This window comes from Octodon degus, unplaced genomic scaffold (assembly GCF_000260255.1).
Source record: "Octodon degus isolate 3935 unplaced genomic scaffold, OctDeg1.0 scaffold00031, whole genome shotgun sequence".
In the NCBI taxonomy this organism is placed as follows: Eukaryota; Metazoa; Chordata; class Mammalia; order Rodentia; family Octodontidae; genus Octodon; species Octodon degus.
In genome coordinates this window covers 6,652,965-6,667,903 of record NW_004524607.1, presented here as the reverse complement: position 1 = coordinate 6,667,903, position 14,939 = coordinate 6,652,965, and the positions used below count along the sequence as shown (strand labels likewise).

At 38.2% G+C, this 14,939-nt stretch overlaps 1 protein-coding gene across 1 annotated transcript in view; it reads right to left on the bottom strand.

The window, feature by feature from the left end:
- Vps41 (VPS41, HOPS complex subunit) overlaps positions 1-14,939 on the bottom strand; it is a 183,426-nt gene that overhangs the window by 131,996 nt on the left and 36,491 nt on the right. The gene's annotated exons all lie outside the window — the stretch shown is intronic.

Below are 14,939 nucleotides of genomic sequence, written 5' to 3'. Positions count from 1 at the left end.
AAAAAAAAGAAAGAAAGAACACAGAATACAAAGTTTTATGGATCGCCAGGTAGCCCTAATAAATATTCACTACTTTATAGAATAAGAATGCTGTATGATAGGAAAATAAATGTATTAGGTATCTTTATTTGCAACTAAAACATAACTTTCACTGTGATGACCTAAAAGTCAAATTACCCTGTAGGAAATGTATATGACTTAAATTTGAAGATCCTGAAAATAATCTAAAAAAACAAGATCTTCTAGGAATGAAAACAATGGAAGCTTTGAAGAAGAGTCACATTTGGAAAAGAAAATCTTAATTTTCCTCATTCACCATGACATCACTGTTTTTAACAATTGAGCTCAAAATGCCTACATTTATGAGAACACTGAAGATCAGTCTTTGCTGGTTAGTAAAATACTCCTGGACTTTTTTTTTTTCTTACTTTAAAAAATCTGCAGTACCCAAAAGTTTTACCCATCTCTCTTACAAGAGCACAAATGGTTTGACTTACATGCTATGAACTTGCAAGAACAGAGGAAAGGATCACACGTGACCTCCTCTCACACCTGTGAAGCCAGGCTGCTGTTCATCTGTCCTCACAGCGGCTCCATGTGTGCCTGAGTGGTAAAAGGCTCAGATCTTCACCCTGCCACCACGCCTGCCAGGACCAGACCACCTCAGCAGACCTCAGCATCCTTTCCGCCAACAGAAGACTTATTAGATGGATGCTGGGCTTCTAAATCCTAACAACCTTTAAAAGCACAAGGAGGATTTGGATGGGATTGCCTCCTCAGAAGCTGGCATGCTGCTGGTTCCTAGAGCTGTTTTCCTTTTGTTAAGCTGCGTCTTTTGCCTGTGCTATGACAAACCAATGGACAATGGCAGGAGGCTGCCTTGCGCAGGACAACAGGCAGTGTGGCTGGGTACTCCAGACAGTTACTCACAATCTGGACACTGATTAAAGTGTTCCTTCCAGGGAAGAAAGAAACGGGCTTTTTATGCACATCTCCTTTTTCATTTGCACGTAGCATGGACTGTGCTGGATACAGGTACATGCTGGTGAACACAGTGAAGGAGAACCTTGCCCCATTACATGTGTGAGTTGCTGAAATTCTGCTCAGGGTCAAGGAGATGGCCCAGTAGAATAAGCGCTTCCCTGGCAAGTGCCAGGGCCTGAGTTCAATCCCTGGTTCTGCCAAAAAAAAAAAAAAAAAAAGAGAGAAAGAAATACTGCTCGAACTAAAGACAGGCATCTTCTGGGCTGTGGCAGAGCCTGCTGTTTGCTCTCCACACTGAGATGGATGAAAGGCAAGCTGGAGATAGAGCTCCTTCTCCTCAGAGCTGGCAGGGCCCACAACCTACTGCTGCTGAAAGTTAAATTTCCTTAACGACTCAGATGAGCATCTAGGACAAGGTGTGTTCTGGTCTCCCCATGGTGCCCTGAATGGTCCTTGATGATGCTAAATGTGGCAGATAAAAAGACTTAAGACCTTCTATATAAATCAGAGTCAGTCTGAGAAGAGAAAAGGAGCCAGCAAAATTTCTCTTTCTATATTCACATTTTCAGTGAAAAATTCTGAGCATGCTTAAACTCAGTTTTTGCTAGTCATTAAAATACTCCAAAAGCTGCACTGGTTCTGATGTTATCTATTTTTACAAGAACACTGCTATTAAAAGAAGAAATGCTTTTCCATACATAAACAACCTGAAGTAAAATAGTTTTCAAAATGGTGACATATAGCACGTAAAGTAGATAAAAAAAACCTGCTCTTACACTGAGCAAACATGCTCCTTGTGTATACTTAAAAGTCACTAGAGATACACAGAAAAGAATGACAGAAAAGAAAGTCACGAAGTCATCGCCAGACTGCTGCAAGGGAAGGATAAAGACCAATTCACTAATTATTGCATGCAACAAAAGAGCAACTAATATCGCCCAATGCCCTACATGGACAGAATGCAAGAAAAAAACGCACAAACGAGGTCTGTTCTCAGGACGTTGTTGTATAGCCTGTGGTCTAGCACTATGACCACAACTCTGGTGTATAAATTAAGAAGTCACTTCCAGATCATCACATGACTAGAGCTACAACTGTGCTGACGCAAGAACCAGGGCTGTGTTTTATCCACTGTTATATCCCAGCACATCACCTGAAACTAATGAAGGAATAGGAAGGAATTATTACATGAATACTGAGTATGTCCTCTTCCTTGTGAAGTCATACAGTCTATGGGACACTAAATGTCTCCAGGGGAGAGGCAGGCAAGCGCATTCCAGCCAGACCTAATGGACCAGATGGGAGGGGATCACAATGCAGGAGGGCACTCTCAACGCCAACACAGAGGTCCCAAGAGCTGTACAGAAGAGCTGTTTTACACCACAGGTATCAAGGAATCACCCCAGTGCTTTCAGAAAGGAGAGTAACAAAAGCCTAGAAGGACAGTGAGAAGATTGCTTGGGTGGCTGTGTGAAGGATAAGTGAAGAGAGACACAAGGCAGGAGGATCAGGTGGGTTTTACTGCAATAACCCAGGTGAAAAGCAATAAAAAGGTGAACAAGAGTGGTGGCAATATAAAGAACCAGCAAGGCAAAGAACAAGCTGGAAGCAGCATCAGAGGCCATATGGGGAATAACATGAAGTAAACACTGATGGATGGAAGACAGCAAGGTCATCAGAAGACAGGACATTGGGCAGGGATGCGGACACCTTAGAATTTGCATAGTGATTTCTTCCAGATTCCAGTAATGAGATTTTAAAAAAAAAAAAAAAAGGAGGCTTTACCTTGTGAGTACACCAGATCCCACTGAAACTGAAACATCAGCTTTCTAATTAAAAGGTTGTCCCTTTAGCAGGACCTGCTGGGAGCAGTTTAGTGCTGTCAGTCTCTGCAAGAATACAGCGGAGAAGGCACAGGCAGTGCCTTCAGTTTCAATACCAACTTATAACACACAAGGATTGGTTTGGGGGGCGGGCAATTGAACTCAGTGCCTTTGCACTGAGCTACATCCCCAGCCCTGACTGTAATTTTTATTTTGAGACAGTCCTGCTAAATTGGTAAGTTCTCCATGCTAGGCTGAATTCCCTCAATACTCTGAACTCAAGTCAGTAAAAACAAAGCAAGCTCTCTGGAAATACTCCATCCTCTTTTGCTTAGCCAGCCTTGCTGAGGAAGTCTGTTCCACTGCTCCTCACTGTCCACTGGCCCCTCTCCATGACCCCAGTTTCAAACAACAAGAGCATATACCAATGTTCACATATATAAAAAGTCTGGGATCAATGTACCTCAGCCTTTGGGGATGAGTTCCAGAGGAAGAATGTACTACCTTCTCCTATCTTATTCTAACTACCTAAGAAATGTGTACATCTTGCAGAACTGACCTGAAGCTTCAGTTTCTATAGGTTCTCATCTTCTGCTTGTAAAGGCCATCATGCCTACTGAGTCTCATCCTTTGCTCATTTTTTGCATGCTCTTAATCTGCACTAAGAGCATGGAGCCCTCTACCAAAACAACCACCAGAACTATGAGTACCTTCTACCGCAGAACACAGTGGTCCCTCACTTACTGCAGAGGTTACATTCCAGACCCCTCTGTGACAAGTGAAAAGCAGTGAAGTAGCGATGTTATATTTATTTTAGTATTTATATATATATTTAAAGGCTTTATAAACCCTTCCCATACTCTTAGAAACCTTGCCCACACTTTTAAAAACACTTCTCATGTTCTTAACCATTTTCTAAATTCACAAACCTACACAATTTTAACAATGTACATATACTGTACAGTACAGCATGTATTCATCTGCTTAAGAAATATATACTGTAGTGAATTTTATTTTGATTTAATAGTCTTTTAATATGTTAGATTTAACACTTATGTATTTTTATATATTTAAAAAATGTAGGCAAAGATCATTAAAATCATAAATACTACACATATAAATATGTACAATATTGTACACTACTACAAAATCCCATGATATAGTGAAAATCCATGACAAATAATTTAGATTAATATTTTTTGAAAACCCACAAAACAGTGAGTCCATGAAAGTTGAACCCTGAAATAGCAAGGTACTGTAAATCTTAAGGCTTCAGACACCTAATCCCACCCTGCTACCCAGTTCAGTGATATTCTAAAACACTTAGCTACTGCAACTCTGACTGATATATATGAATGCTATAATTAGGATCCACAATATTCCTCCAAAGGTTCATTGTATTGAAGGCCTGGCTGCAGATGATGGGCTCTGGGGACAGAAACTGATCATGAAAACTGTCACTTCATCAACTAGATGATCCACTGAACACTTACTTCAGTAGCTGCACAGATTTATTAGAAGGTGGGTAGCAGGATGTGACTCTGAAAGACGTATTTGACCCCAGGCTCTTGTTCATTTTCTCTCCCCGTTTCCCAGCTGACCGTGAACTAAGCAGTTTTCCCTTGCCACACCCTTTGATGACCCTTCTGCCTTGGAACCAGACGACCATGAACTGAAATCTAAAACTGCAAGCCCAAATAAACTTTTCCTTCTTTCAAAGTTGGTTTTACCAGAGGCCAACAGCATACTAAATGGACAAAAGCTAAAAGCCTTCAATCTAAAATCAGGAACCAGACAAAGACATCCACTATCACCACTCCTTTTCAACACAGTTCTGCAAACATCAGCATCAGAACAAAGTAGCCAAGAGAGAAAAGAAATAAAAACAGGAAAGGAAGAAGTTCAATTATCACTATTCACAGATGACATGATAGAAGACCTACAGGTCTAAGTAGAAGACCCCAAAAACTCCATCAAAAGACACCTAGAGTTAATAGCCAAATTCAGTGGTGTGGCTGGATACAAAGTCAATACTCAAACATCAATGGCATTCATGTACACAAACAACTTACTGAGAGAAATTAAGAAAATCACACCCTTCACAATAGTATCCAAAAAAATGAAATACTTAGAAATTAATCCAACAAAGGAAGTAAAAGATTTATACAATGACAATTATAGCACCCTGAAAAAGGAGACTGAAGAGGATATTAGACACTGGAAAGAAATCCCTTGTTCATGGATAGGAAGAAGCAACACAATGAAAAGAGCCATACTCCCAAAATTGTTATACAGATGTAATGCAGTCTCCATCAAAATACCATTGGCATACCTCACAGAACTAGAGAAAAACATTCCCATTTTTTGGTACCAGGGATCAAACTCAGACCCTTGCACCTGCCAGACAGGTGCTTATATTGCTTGAACTGTACTCCCGGCCTGAGAAAACATTCCCAAAACTCATCTCAAACCAGAAGAGACCTAGAATAGCAGAGGCAATTCTGGGCAACAAAGGCAAGTCACAATTCTTGACTTGAAATTATACTATAAAGCTACTATGATTAAAAAAACCATGGTACCAGCAAAAAACCAGACCTGAGAACCAGCGCAACTGATTAGAAGATGCAAACATATCTACAAACATATTCACCCATCTTATCTTTGACAAATTGGGCACACATGTTCACTGGAAGAAAGATAGTCTAGTTAATAAATGATACTGGAAAAACTGGCTTCCTACATGTCAAAGACTAAAACTAGATCCATGTCTATTACCATGTTCTAAACCAAAGTCAAAATAGATCAAAGAGCTAAATATTAAAACAGAAACACTAAATTTGCTGGAAGAGAAAGTAAAAATCTTGAAGACAGAAGAACACGCAAAAACTTCACGAACAAAACCAAACTGCAGCCAGGGAGATGGCTCAGTGGAATAAGTGCTTCCCTGGCAAGTGCAAGGGCCTGAGTTCAATCCCCGGTTCCACAAAAAAAAAAAAAAAAAAAAAAAAAATCTGTGTCCGGGGAGATGGCTCGGTTCAATAAGCGCTTCCCTGGCAAGTGCAAGGGCCTGAGTTCAATCCCCGGTTCCACCAAAAAAAAAAAAAAAAAAAAAGAAAAGAAAAAAAACAAAACAAAACTGCATGGGAAACTTTTCAAAGAATCAACAAGGAGGATGTCAGCCTATTAAAAAGCTTTTGTACTATAAAACAAATCCCAATAGAGAAAAAAAAAACCAAACAAACAAGCCACAAATTGAGAAAAATAAGTCTACTGTCCCTCAAGCAAAAGACTTCTGTCTAGAACAAATAAAGAATTTTTAAAAATCAGTCCTCCCCCCACACACACACAGTTCAAAGACTAAATCCAAAAATGGGCATCTGAAATGAATACACACTGCTCAGATGAAGAAATACAAATGACAAATAAATATATGAAAAATGTTCAACATCATGGGTCATTTGAGAGATGCAAATTATAACAACACTGAGACTTCATCTCACACCAGTAAGAATGGCTATCACACACACACACAAAAAAATCGAGCAATAACAAATGTTAGAGGGGTTATGGGGAAAAAAGGAACCCTTGTCCACTGTTGGAGGGAGTGTAGACTAGTGCAACCACTTTGGAAATCAGTGTGGAGAGTCCTCAAAAATTAGGATTCGATATCTATCTAACACAGCTATACCCCTTCTAGGTCTTTTCCCAGAAGAATTAAAAACATCCTAATACAATGATATATGTGCGCCCATGTTCATAGCAAAATCTGTCATAAATCATGTCAAAAACTGTTCACAATGTCATAGCAAAATCTTGGAAACAACTCAAATGCCCATTAACCAAGGAACAGATAAGAATGAGGAGGTACTTGTATAAAATGGAGTACTACTCAGCTATAAAGATGGATACACTTGAGATATTTACAGGGAAATGGATGTGACTTGAGTGTATACTTACAAGTGAAATAAACCAGTCTTCCATGTGCAAACATCAAATTGTCTTTCTCATTTAAGAAACTGAAAGGGAACTGGGGAAATAGCTCAGTGGCTTAAGTGCGTGCCTAGCAAGCACAAGGCCCCAAGTTCAATCCCCAATACTGGAAAAAATTAAAAAAGGAAGAAAGAAACTAAAAAAGTAAATAAGACCCAAAATGTACAATACATATTGAGAAGTAGGAAGATAATGGTCAAAAGTTAAAAAAACTAGAATAGGGAAAAGGACCAAAAAAAGGAAGGGGAAAAGAAACACACACACACACACACACACACACACACACACACACACACACACATAGATAGTTAAGATAGATATACTACTAATTGCTATTAGCTCATTGAAAAGATAGGTATATGCCTATATTGCTTGATTGGATTTTCATGCCTATATCTTATATTATGAGCAACTACTTTGAAGATAATGCACAATGTACTGAACATTTTTACTCTCCTACAATCTTGTTTAGAAATTTTATGCTATTGTTTTATCATTTTTTTCTTTAAAATAAAAATAAATAAAAGTTTATTTACTCAGTATTTTCTATCACAGTGATGAAATGCAAACACAGTGAAACACCACAGTAATTTCCTGCAATAAAGATGGATTATATTTTAGAGATCTAAAAGGTTCTTTGCTCAAATGCAGTTACCACAGAAGGGTCCAATATTACAATATTCTGTGAGAATGATACTTTACCCTAAAATGCAAGAAACATCCTTAGCTCTCCAAGTTTTCTTAGCTACTCAGAGGTACAGATGCCACCAAAGTTACCAATCTACTTATAAAAATTTCACAAACTTGAGATTTTTAAATGAAGAAAACTAGAAATATGAATTTTCTTGGCATTATGTATCTGAAGTTCGAATGATTCCCATTTAAGTAATTCTCAACTCATTTGACACATCTCTTATCACTCAAAATACTGTGGCCAAATATAGAAAACAGGCTCTTTAAGCACATGAGAATCTGAGACCTGTCAATCAGTCTTAAACAAGTATTACAGGCACTGGCACTTCTGCGCCAACAACGTACCACTTAGTTTGCATCAAAAGATACATGCTCTGCTTCCCAATTAATAATGCCACACTGGAAAAGCACACTGTGCAGAGTATTTGCTTCTGGTGGACAAGAAAGTGCCACTAGACCAATAGGAAAGCAGGGTTTACTGCATAACAGTACATAGCTTAAGTTTACAGATCTGCTCAAAGACTCTTTTAATGAATAGTTACTCCAACATCAGATTTGCCACTTTACAAATGAGCCCCAAATAGCTGGACTGTTCAGAGGAATAATATATGTACAGTATCTGTATTAATTCTCAAAGAGGTAGTAGAGTCTATATGTTTGCCCACATATACACAAAACAATCCTGACACAGGAAAGGAAGGTATAAAAATTTGATTATCTGAGAAACATTCCAGACCTGCAGAATTTTATAGATTTAGAACTGTAGCCTTGTATCATTTTACAGCAGAGATACATTCTAAGAGATGTGTCGTTAGACCATTTCATGACTATATCAACATGACATGTATGTACATAAACTAAGCTGGCTATGACCACACTGCAGCCTTTCACTGATATGTCATTATGCAGCACAGGACTGAATTAGTTCAGCCATTGTCCTGGTTTGTGTCTAGCTGGGCCCCCTATACCTCATGCACTCATGGAGCAGGCTTCTACAGATTATGATTGATTCCTAGTCCAATAGAGTGCTATCCCCTCGCTGGGTGGGCAGCTGGCATACAATATAAAGGAGAGAAAGAGGCTCACTCTCTGCTGCTCCTCCCTTTTTGCTCTTGTTGCTTTTGCTGTTTTCTGCTACCATGAACTGTTGCCCTCTGCCATGCACCACTCTGCCCTGCAACCAGCTGAGTATGGACTGAAACCCACACACTGTGAGCTAAATAAATCTTTCCCTCTTTAATTTGAGTGTTGAATATTTTGTCTCAGCAATGAGAGAAAAGTAACCAAGACAGCCAGATTATGATTTAGATCTAAGATGTTCCCCAAAGTCTCATGTACTCAGCCATGGGGCTTTTGGAAGGTGACTGGATCATGAGGTTGATCCACTTCTGAGTTCATACGTGAGGCCCAGCTGGAAGAAGCAAGTCACTTTCATACTTAAAAGAAGTGTTACCTTCCAGGGATGCTTTTCTACCTTAAAGCAAATCAGACACAGACTGAACCCACTAAAACCATGAGCCAAATTGAACCTCTTTATGCTCAGGGTGTCTGGTATTTTCTCCCACTGATGAGAAAGTGTACTAAAACCTGCTTTTATCCATTTCTCACTTTTACTAGTTCTATCAAGCTTTGAGAGTTGAGGATACAAAGCTAAGCTACACAGAGAAATTGCAAGCAAGGAGCCAGCATTCGATGGAGAAAATAAAAATAGCAAACAGTGTCAACATATGCACCATATGATTAAGCAGACACAGAGAAGATAAAACTGGTAAAAGATAAAAGACGTGTGTGAATATTAAAATGCAATTCAAGAAGCTCAAAGCAACTTTAAATTTGGGGGATTATATTGGCAGAGAAAAGAGAAATGAGTATTTCCTTTGGTGAAACATGTAAAGATATAAACACTTATATATCAATACAAATGAAGGAGTAGCTCATTTTTATTAGAGACAAATTCTAATACGCCAAAAAAACCAACAAAAAGTAATGCAGCTGAACAAAGGCTGAATCCCAAAGTCCAATGAGAGAAATAAAAGCACGCTCCAAGAACTAACAAAATCGTCGGTGTGAGCTGCTGTAATGAAACCCCATACCAGGTGGCTTAAACAACAAAGATACATTTTCTCCCTGTTCTGGAGGCTGAGGTCCCACAGTAGGGTCCCAACACTGAGGGTTAGGGTTTCACCAGATGAATTTGGAGTGGGGGGCACAGTTCAGTCTTTAGTAGAATATGTAAAATTTTCTAATTTTATATAAAGACAATGAGAAAAAAAAAAAAGAAAAACAAAGACAATGAGAAGACCACACACACACACCCCTGCCCCAGTCATGCTGCATGCACTCTGGGAGGCTGAGACAGGACTGCAACTTTGATGTCAGCCTCAGGCAACTAAGTGCCTTACTGACTTCTGTCTAAAATGAAAACCAAAACAAGGCTTGAATGCAGATCAGAGGGGGGAAAAAAGCAGAATAACACACACACACACACACAGAGAGAGAGAGAGAGAGAGAGAGAGAGAGAGAGAGAGAGAGAGAGAGAATAGAGAGGAAATGAGGAATGACTAATATACCAAAGAAGAAAGACTCCCAGAAGTCCTCCTAAAAGGTCAGGCCATGCTGCCAATAAATAAACAAACAAACAAACAAACAAACAAACTTCACGGTAAAATTCCAAAGTGACATGATCAATTTCTGCTGACTAGGAATCTAGCAGCCCTAGAAGAGAGGGAAGAAAGAAGGCACTGCTTCAACCTAGGGGTACATCCCTGGCCATGACTGGAGTATGGGTGGCTTAGCTGCTAGGGACTTTCCCTAGGAAGGAACCACAAACACAAGGATTAGATCAGTGGGTGAGACCCATGGGCCCACTTGGACTGTACTAACACACTGCCCTGTGTGAGCTATTTCAGTTTTGGTAGAGATTCCGGTCTGTAAGAACAAGAGGGTTACCAAAGGTCAGCAACTAAACAAAAGTGTGTGTCAATCTAATCCTGAATTCAAACCAGAAATATCAATACCAACAAAGTGCAATCTGGAGTTCCAGAGGAATCCATACCCTAATTTTTCCTCAAGGGATCAATTTCAAAAATTTGAAGTTAATGGCAAATAAGACTTCATTTTTTTTTTCTTTTGCAGTACTAAAGATTGAACCCAGGGCCTCTGCATGTTACGTCCCTCTGAAGAGCTTGAAATTGTGATCTTCCTGCCTCAGTCTCCCAGAATGGCTGAATTAACAGACATGTACCATCATGCCTGGTTGTGATCATCATTTCAAAATTATACATCTAAGGTCGGGTGTGTTGGCACATACTGTAATCCTACCACTTGGGAAGCTGAGGAGAGAGGATCCCTGTGAGTTAGAGGCCAGCTTGGGCTACAAAGCGAGTTCAAGGCCAGCCTAAACTGCATAGTGAAACCCTGTCTCAAAAAGCCAAACAAAGAGAAACGTGTGCATCTGATGTCTCCTGCCATGGTGCCTCACACAACATCTCCTCAGTTTCTATTTCTAGCAAAGAAAGAAAAACACACAAAGGCAAATAGCAGACATTTGGATCAACTGAATCCTAGTTCTTCCACTAGCATATTTAAAGGAATAAATATTTAAATCATGCGCCACAATGCTCCAAGACATTAAACACAGATGGCACCATAATTTGATCATTCCTTCAAAATCCTATTAACAAGTTTTAAATCAACAGTCTTACAGAAAATAAAGACTATTAAAGAGAAAGTGACTACTGTTATTAATGACATTGTATGAGCATAAATGTCATGAGGGAGTTTAAAATTTGAAGTTCTCTGAGGGTTTTGAAGTAATATGTTACAAACTATGCAACTGAGATAAACATTATTCAGAAGACTATAGCTTGATATATATTAATATATATTACTTCTCAATAATTTGGCTCATTGTATATAACAAACTAAACTGATTTTAATTTTACTCCAATTAAGTAAAATTAAGCTTCACCAATTAAGTCAGTTAGCTGGATCTAGACATAATCATTAAAAAAAGTATGGTGACAGCATTTTCATTAACATATATGCTGAATGTTGTTTTATATACTATACACTAAAATCTGTACATAAGCATATTATCAGTCTATCAGCTGTCATTCTTAATGAAAGAACAGTCACAGCTGGCTGCGTAACATAAAAGCCTCTTGGTCAGGCTTTTCATGTAATGGCAGAGGAATACACAGCCACAGGACTAACCATAAAGACCCTGAGACAGGATACCAAACTAGGCATGTGGTAGTGTTTCCAAGTAAGAAGCAGAAAGAGATGCTCCCACAGACCAGAATGAGCTAAGCTGAGCTCACGGGCAACCAAAATACACAAACGTGTACAGGTGATTACGCACGTGTACGTGTATAACTAAGACGCAACCGCAGAATAAAGAATGAATATCTCAAATACATACTTCTAAGCTTTGTGTACGTGTATTATATACAACTGGGAAACCATCAATTATCATTTCTAATTTTGTTATTTTACATTCTTTTTAGATGATAGTAATAAAAAAGACCTTATTTTTAGCACTCCAAAAGATTCCCCATGTTCCTTTCCAGGTTAAACTATTAATGGACCTGGGGGCCGGGGTAATGGCTCAGTGGAATAAGCGCTTCCCTGGCAAGTACAAGGGCCTGAGTTCAATCTCTGATTCCACCCAAAAAAAAAAAAAAAAAAAAAAACTATTAATGGACCTCTATTTTAATTCTGTCTTTTCTTGACTATCAAATTGAAGTTATCATACAACTACACACTGGTATTTGGCTTTTTTAGCTTCATATTTAGCTAGAAGTATTAGCTATTTAGATGTGTTTATGTGAAACACATCTATGTTGTGTGTACACACAGTCTGTTCTTTTATTGCTAAGAACACATCCTAAGTTATCCATTTTACTGCTAAAGAGTATCTGGGTTGGTTCTAGTTCGGGGCTGTAATGATTAAGCTCCAATAACATATCCTATATACCTCTGTGGATGTATGCATTGCATGTGGTTTTTTTTTTTTTTTTTTGAGCGCATACTTAGAAGTACAAATGCTGGGTCATTATACAGTTCTGACAAATAGCATTTCTCTTGAAATATTAATGGGAAAGACGTATCCTTCAACATGCAGAAAGGTTTGTTTAGCTTTCATTTTCTGTATTACAAACATTTAAATTGGTTAGGCTCTGGAGCAATGAACCCATCCTCATTCAATAAATCATCTAGGAGACTTTTTAAAAATAGTAATTCCTGGATTTATTAGGAAAATAAAAAATTATGTAAATAAGGTATTATTTTATATCACCTTTATTTAAATTACTATCACTTAAAGTAAAACTAAAGTCGAGGATGTTGACTCATTTTTTAGATCCTTCTTTCTTCTCCTACTGGGCTTCTATGGAGAAGTTCTTTTTTAAATATGGCAGTCACTACATCCAAAGACATTAACAAATCCAACTCCTAACAATGTTTTCAGAATTAAAAGATTTCCCTTGAAGAGGAATAATAAAAGCCCTACAGGGGGTGAATATCTGGTACCACATGTATGCTGCCCCAGCCCTGTCCCCAAATACTCTGAGCCACAGACTCAGCCCCAGCATGGTGGTGCACACTTGTAATCTCAGTACTGGGGAGGTTGAAAACAGGAGGATCATTATAGAACCTGTACCAAATAAATTTTTTTTAAAAAGCCCTACATAGCAATGTCATCATCAGAAACAGTGAAAAGAAAATCTCATTATAGGTGTAAAGCTAAGATTATGACTTCTTTCAAAAATAATGACAATCTCAAACTTATCACTTAGCTAAAATGATAATGACCATGAAAACATCAAAGCCTTATGAAAAACTTTTCAAACAAATAATAAAACAGCACCAAATTATCACCATCCATGGTGTTTTGTTTTGCAACACCAGGAATACAACTTAGGACCTTACACTTGCCAGGCAGGTGCTTATGCCATTAAGCTATCTCGCCGGCCCCCATCACCATCCATGGACAAAAAGGTACATAGTTAGAATTTAATTTCTAGTCATATAATAGGAGTGGGAAAAAAAGCTGAATAAAGGTTTGAGCAAATTTATGGGTATCATAAATTACCAGAAAGAAGATGGATATAGTGTACACCTGACATGAAACTGACATCAAAGAAGATATAACTGAAGGCATACAACCTGAGCAGACATGGCTATTTTTCAACAATGGAGCCAACAATATGTGCTTCAAGCCTGAGCAACCACTCAAGTTGATACAATACATATCAAAAAGACTGACTTAGATGCAGAAAGTCAGAGAATGATTAAACCAGAGGCAGGAAACATAAGAACCCATACATGAAAATATTTTCAACTGTGAGGAGGCTGCAAAATACCACAAAAATAGTGCTGGCCTCATACCAACCAATGACCAACTGCTTAGGTCATCAAGACATCTGCACAGTGTCCAAAAGGTCACTAAGGGAGACCAAAAGCATATTCCTCTTGCCTGAAAGGGCTGCTAAGGTGCAGTAAGAACCCACAATCTTCCTGATACATCATAGTGATCACGAATAGCTTTTCTAGGCTGCCCCTAAGATTCTGTCTGTGACCCCATTCCCTCTAAGCAAAACAAGGGAGCCTTTTCCTTTTTACACACGATGTGCCAGCTTTGGAGCTACAGTTTCTTTTATAAAAACTCAGTACCTTATGATGGATCTTTCAACAAGTGCTTGTTTTCTTTAAAAAAGTAATATCTATCCACCAAAATCATCACTTTTATACCTAAATAGTCATATTCACACAATACAGAAAGTTCTTCATACTTTTAAAGTATACTTTAAACATCAAAATAAAGTTTAAATTCAACATTTCCTTCATCTTTGATTCCAAATCCCAATTAAAAAAAGTAAACGTCTGGTTCTTTGCTTTTAATCCACATAATCCTCTAAAATTCAACCCATCAAAGCATGCAAATAAAATAGCTTTATATATTTAAGAGAGATAAACTGATTCAGCAAGGTGATCAATCAATTTCCAATTACATGTGACATCTCAACAGGATGACAAGGCACCTACGTATAACTGCCATTAGCCACCAAATGAGGGAGCTCATCTTCTAAGAGTTCCACAAACTTCCAGAGTATGTAAATTAGTACAATCATTCACTCAGAAAAGCAGCACTTACTCTTGCAATAATAGATCACTTGGGCATGCTGCACAGCTACAATTCAAAAAGAATACACATAGGATTGTTTTAAATGCTCCACTTAAAGTCAAATCAATGTCTATAATTAATTAAGGAATTGTAATTGTACAGATTTATACAGATCTTTAACATGGAGTTTTGATACCCAGCTAAAACATGTATAATAGATTCACTCGAACTGTATAATATATGTGCATAGCTATTCATATATATATATATATAGAAATAGAAATACATATATAGAACTCTCTACAAGTTCACCCTTACAATTT